The sequence below is a fragment of the Ailuropoda melanoleuca genome, chromosome 15 (assembly GCF_002007445.2).
Source record: "Ailuropoda melanoleuca isolate Jingjing chromosome 15, ASM200744v2, whole genome shotgun sequence".
In the NCBI taxonomy this organism is placed as follows: Eukaryota; Metazoa; Chordata; class Mammalia; order Carnivora; family Ursidae; genus Ailuropoda; species Ailuropoda melanoleuca.
This window is the reverse complement of record NC_048232.1, coordinates 48,564,984-48,571,762: the sequence shown is the minus strand read 5'-3', so window position 1 is coordinate 48,571,762 and position 6,779 is coordinate 48,564,984. Positions and strand designations below refer to the sequence as shown.

The 6,779-nt window shown below is 34.4% G+C and overlaps 1 pseudogene; it reads right to left on the bottom strand.

Annotated features, from left to right (window-relative positions):
• Window positions 1-1,520: 1,520 nt before the first annotated feature.
• Window positions 1,521-1,644, bottom strand: LOC117796531 (annotated as a pseudogene).
• Between the last annotated feature and the right edge of the window lie 5,135 nt (window positions 1,645-6,779).

The window sequence follows — 6,779 nt, the reverse complement described above, 5'->3', positions numbered from 1 at the left end:
GTTTTTTACATGCTGGACCAGAAACCAGAATCCAAAACAAAACCAGAAACAAAAACTTGTTTGTTTTTTAGAAATGCATCCATCTACCAGCATTGAAACAAATCATTAAGCGTGGAAAGAACTTACTGCTTTTATTAGAATTTATTCATTTCATAGTTAAAATTTTTCTTGGGAAACAAGGATTTATTAATAAATGTTAATTTTTTCTTCCCAATTTTATAACTTAATATGTTTTTAGCCACCTAATATGAGAATCTTTAGGGTTACCAGTTATTAAGGAACAAATTTTTTCTTGCTTAAAATGAAGCAGATTGTATCACTTGGAGACAAAAAATAAGCAATTACCCAGATGGAAAATGTGTGTGGATTTGTATCATCTTCTTTAAACTTATACAACAGTTTATAAAACCAAAATATGTATGGTATGACAAATTTACATATTATCATAATCTCTAAATTTAAACCGTTTTTGTTACTTTAAAGTCCCTCAACAAGTTGTATTTTGGGGGCACCTGGGTGGCTTTGTCAGTTAAGCATCTGCCTTAGGCTCAAGTCATGATCCCAGGGTCCTGGGATTGAGCCCCACATTGGGCTCTTTGCTCAGTAGGGAGGCTGCTTCTCCCTCTGCTTCTGCTGCTCATGCTTTCTCTCTCTCTCTCAAGTAAGTAAATAAAATCTTTAAAAAATAAAATAAAATAAATTGCATTTTGTCCTTGAGTTAATGTCACATTCACTCATCAAATTTTCCTAATAATGATTTTAAAAAATACTGTTAAAAATTTCCCACCAGTATCCTCTGTCTGTTCTCAATTGGTTCAGAAGAAGATAGATGATTGGTGATTAGATACCCCTCCTTAAACCCTTAAAAATCTTAAGTCAGTAAATGATACTTATTGGAAGAAATCTACATGACATTTATAGATATGTCATAATATTTGTATATTATAAGGGTAGAAGGTACCACTCATTTTCATCTTTTAAAAATAATTCTAATGATAAATACTAAATTGAATCCTCTGTTTTCTGATTCATTTCTACTGTATTCACACGCAAAGGTCAGTAAAAATTACCAAGGACTAACGATGAAATTACATTAAATTTAAGAAAATTGTTAATTTTGAACAAAATGTACTTTTGATTTTGAGGCCAACAAAAGGTACTTTGATATTAGAGCTTTCGTATGCAAAGAAACAGTTATAATACAAAACTGGATGAGTCTAATAAAGGGTGAGGGCTGTAGGCAAAAGAGAGTACTGAGGTAGCCTCGGAAAGGGGTTTTTTAACAATCTTTTGTGTTGTGTGGGGGGTGGCATTAAAGGTGAGCTCACACTAAGCCAAGAGGACACTATAACCAAGCCAGCAGGAGTTGTGTTGGTGATGTGAGCAATACGGGCGACTGAGTGACTCTGTCTGAATAAAAAAAAAAAAAAAAAATACATATATATATATATACACACACATATATATATACACATATATATTAAAATAGTAAAATATTTATTGGAGTTAATATTAAGGAAGGGTATAATCCATGTGCATAAAATTTCAAGTCGTCACGGCGGGGTATTTGGAAAAGTTTTCAATTAGCAATAATCGCACCTGGGATAAACCTCATTGGCTACAATACTGCCACTGCGCAAAGCTAAAATTTCAAATGCATTTTAGAGGCAACTTCTCTGTTTTGATAAATACCAGATTTAGAAAGGGTCACAAAGAATATGTCCCAAGCCAGAGTTTGTGCACTCAAAAAAAAAAAAAAAAAAAAAAAAAAAAGACAATGACAAAAGGGTAATAGGGCTATGCAAGTTTTCCCCATTATTGCCCAAGGCTGAGAATCATATTGAGAACAGCACATCTGATACCTGAGAGGGAAATTATATCCACAACCATAAATGGAATGCATCCTCATAGTATGAAAAAAGTCTCAGTGAATATTTAGTAGATAAATAAGCATAAAACAAGGCAAATCCAAGAAAAACACACTGAGAAACTATACAAAGAAAACTAAACAAAGAAAAACTCTTTGAGAAACTAGTAGTGTGGCTTGAATAAGTTTCCTAATACAAATATTAGTAAGCACCCAAAATACATGCATGCTCACACACAATAAAGGAACACATACCTACAAGAAGCAGAGGAAGAAGACGTTGCCCAAAAACACTTTTCCTAGGAAACAGGAGAATATTTTTGAGAAATTATTGATATCAAAATTTAATAAAACGTGAAAAATCGTTGATATCAAAATTTAATAAAATGTAGATTTTATAAAATGATATACAAGATGAGATGATAAGAAATCAGATTTAAATGAGTTAGGAATTCCTTGATAGGCATTCAAAATATAAAAAGAAATGAATGAGATAAGAGAAAAGCTAACTAGAATTAAGATTACAATGAAATCAATATAAAACGCATTAGAACCAGTGTATCTACTCTGAATAGGAATTTAAGGTCTCCGACCTTTTTTATGCTGCTATCCTATTCCCTACAATGAAAAAGGACTTGTTTGGCAAAGTTGAGAACATTAACAGGGTCCTCCTTCTGGTGGGGATTCACAGCAGATTTGGATCTTCTCTTCCAGTTTTTCATTTGATGCTATCAGACTAGTAATAGACAGGGCTGGCTCCTGCTCAAGGTGAGGCCTGGCCATCTTTCTCTCCCTTCTTCATTCTCTTCTCTTGCATGATATTCACTGCTGCATTTAAGTGGGCTAGCTCTGCTCTTGGCTTGAAAGGGGGAAAAAAACTCTCTATTATCTTTCTGATTATGATGGGTATGTTTGAAAACCATTTCCCACTCCAATCCCCATCCTAAAAACATTAAATTTTAAAATTCTGTTTTGAGCATTGAGAGGTAGGGAAAATGGAAAAAAAAAAAAAAAAAACAACAGTGCAGTTCTCAGAGCCTTATTTTCCTTTTTATATTTGTTTATCTAGCATAGGGTAAATGCTGTATTTCTCTATTTATATGAAGATACATTATAGATGATGATAGATGATAGATAGATGATAGATAGATGATAGATAGATAGATAGATAGATAGATAGATAGATAGATGATAGATAGATAGATAGATATAGACAGACTTTGGCAACCAGTTAAATAAAAGAGCCGGGGTCCCATCTGGTAGAAGAATTAGGTAATCCTATTTCCTAGCCCCCCAAATTCTCCAATTGTATTTTTCTCAAGCAAGAATAAAAGAATGATGACAGGGGAAAGGCTATGCTGTGTATTAGAACTTTAGAAGACTCTTCAAATGTTCAGAGGAACTGGACAAAGACATTAAAAAATGTGGAGAGAGATGACAGCGTGGAAGATAGAGGATAGCATAGGGAGAAACTGCCTACAAACCAGAAAAAGATGAATGAACAAATAAAATTTAAAAATCAATAGTACAATGGAAAAGTGTTGCAGAGTTGAAGACTTAAATTTATAAGTAAAATAAAGTAAAATAATGCCCAGAATGCACCATGGAGAAAGAATAAAGGGATTCAAACTTAGAGACCCAAACATTGACAATTTCAGTTGCATTTTTTAAACTTTATAAATATCTTGACGGGGAAAAAACGTTAACCACAAACGATTTAAAGAAAAATTTTCCTGCACAAAAATAAATTCAGAGGATGATAGGTTGATTCTTCGCATAGAGGTCATAAGCAGCCCTGTGGCTGTACCGGGATGTGGATAGGCTTTGCTTGGCTCCCGTAACTGTGTTTTTTACTTTAATTTTTTGAAATTTTGTAGTCCTGGTTTATCCTAAATAATAATAAGATTTGGCAACGCTCATCCCACATTTCCTTCAGGCAGGTATGAGCTCGAGCTAAGTGATGCTTGCCTCACCTTTTTCACTTCCTCCAACTTCTTCCCAGCACTGAGCAAATTATTAGTTGGCATTTGCAATGGGGTTTGCACTATTGTTCTTAAATAAAGAGATATTTCTACTCACTTATGTCTCTGTCAGTAGTGCAAAAAGGAAAGCTAAATGGAAAGACTATGCACTTTTAAAGAAATGAGAGAGAAAATATCTCTATGTGGAGTTCCTTGTTTTTAAAATGCAAATATTCTTTTTAACCAAGATAAACAAATGCCCCTAAACTTGTCTCATGGATTTCTCTAATCTCCTTGTCCTTTCTAGGCATTGGAGGTTTTAAACTCATTTGGGAGTTTGAAGTGAAAATTTGGTGCTTAATTGTTCAACATTTTGGATAATTAATCTCAAGGGAAAGATCTTTCTCAGATATGTACAAAACTCAAGTACCATTTCTTGGGGACACAAGTAGGCATACAAACTACTGGAAGTTTTGTGCTCATCAGAAAATTTATCTGCAGAAAATTTTATTTTATAATATTGGGTTTGTCCCCTAAAACAATTTGAAGAAACAAAATAGTTATATAAGTAATAGATGGATGATAGATAGATGATAGATAGATAGATGATAGATAGATAGATAGATGATAGATAGATAGATAGATGATAGATAGACAGATAATAGGTAGATAGATGACAGAATTTATGGTTTCTGATAAAAAATAAAGATATAAAGGTAGTTAGAAATTAAGATTGATAAAGTAATTCATGGCAAACAGCTACACAGTGCTATGCTTGGAATTCTCATTGAGAGGGCCTCATGAAGAAGACATTCTAATATAGAAGAAAATGCATTTGACAATGTTCTCAAAATGAAATACAATAGTGAATTTTATATGACTTTTTATAATGTTACTCAGAGTATTATAAAGTAGATAACATAACATCAAAATATGGGTGCATGCAAGAATTTCACCAACAGCCTAATCATTTTGACCTAACTTCGTAACCTTTTGATACCTTGATGGAACGACGAACTTTAGACTATTTAAAACACTGCATGCGTTGTAAGTTAAGAACTATACATAATACTTCGTATAACCAGGATTTCCTAAGGACTGGTTGAGAGAGTTCTAGGTTCTATTCTTTGTCAAAATCTCCTATTAGTACTATTCTTTATTAAGGGTAAAACCTTTCGCTTTAGCATTTAATAAAGTGAAATGGTAAGGTGTCAGATTTGAGTAGGTGCCTTTTGAAAGCTTAAACAGCCTACCTGCCTGAGTAAAATTTTATTCTCTACTGCTTACAAAATATAATTAAGGCCCTTCTCCAAATGATTCCTGATTAGACTTGATTTCCAAATCGTTGGGACTGTGCCTTCCGTGGGAGGAATATCCATTTATTTGGCTCCATTACTCAGTCAGCGAATGTGTATCTCACGCCTCTTGTGAACTTATTTTTCCATGCTCTGAGGAAACAGTAAAGAGCAACAGTAAGCCCCAGTTTGGACAAAGCCCTTTTATCCTGAAAGACCCAACACTAAAGAGCCAAGGTTCTTAAGGGCAGAGAGGGATGAAGAGCAGTGAGACTGGGGAGAAGAGTGGACAGATCCTCCATGAGGTATTTTGCCAAAGAAGGTGAAGCTTATAAAACATTGTTTGGCAAATGTGTGAGGTCCCTGTGATGGGAGGTTTATGGAGTGTGAGTTCCAGAAAACAAAATGAGATCATAGATTGATCTCAGATGACACAGGCTAGATGACTGAGAGAAATTGGCCCAAGCTGGGGAGAATAGCATTACATGAACCAGTTCAGATGGTTCTAGCTTTAAACTTTCGTGTGAGAGGATGAACTTAAGGATATAATATATGGAATTGTGAGCTGCATGGTGTAGAGGACTTGATTGGACCAGAAAATTCCAACTAGGGGCGCCTGGGTGGCACAGCGGTTAAAGCGTCTGCCTTCGGCTCAGGGCGTGATCCCAGCGTTACGGGATCGAGCCCCACATCGGGCTCCTCCCCTATGAGCCTGCTTCTTCCTCTCCCACTCCCTGCTTGTGTTCCCTCTCTCGCTGGCTGTCTCTATCTCTGTCGAATGAAGAAATAAAATCTTTAAAAAAAAAAAAAATTCCAACTAGCCTTTCCAATGTAATATTTCAATATAAACCCTCAATCTGTGCACATGCTGTAATAAAGTATTTAACATTAGTGAACATGACTTGTGGTTTTGCTATTACTATTACCCGTCCTTCTCTTTTGATGCCCTTAACATCTTATTTATCTTTCAATGCCATGCCTCAATTTTCCTTGAGAGAAAATAACCTGTTCTCCCTCTATTCAACCAATAAGCTTTCCTTACATGTCTCTCATCATATACCCATATTATAATTCTTGTTTTAATTTCTCTCAACCCACAAAATGAAGGGATCTTGTTTTGTTTCTGTGAATCCCCTAGTACTAAACCAAGTGACTTACCCATATTATCATCCTTTTTTTCCCTTTTAAATTGTCATTTTTGTTTTAAAATCAGAGGTTAGAGGGAATATATGACATGCTGCTAATGGTTTAAGAAAATTTTATTTAGGGCTCCATTTATTTAAGACAAACTTCATATTGGTCAAGTCTCTGGTTGGAAGTATTCCTTCCCTAGTTTTGCTTACATCAATTACTCTGTTTTCATGCAAATTAAAAATTATACTATACAATAGTTCTGCAAATTTATACAATTCTTTCAAATGTAAATTTCATAGAAAACATCATTTAAGAAAGATGCACCTATAAATATTCCCTTTTATAATAAACAAACTGAAAGAGTGCTTTTCTCTTGAAATAATGCATTCTAATGAAATGTTGGCAAGCAGTCAGAAAAAGTAGGCGTTTGGAAAAGGGGGAAATAAAAAGTGGTGATAAATGTATAATTCTTGAATCAACTTAGATTGTTGGAACTTTGAATATAAGGGATGACTTTTGAAA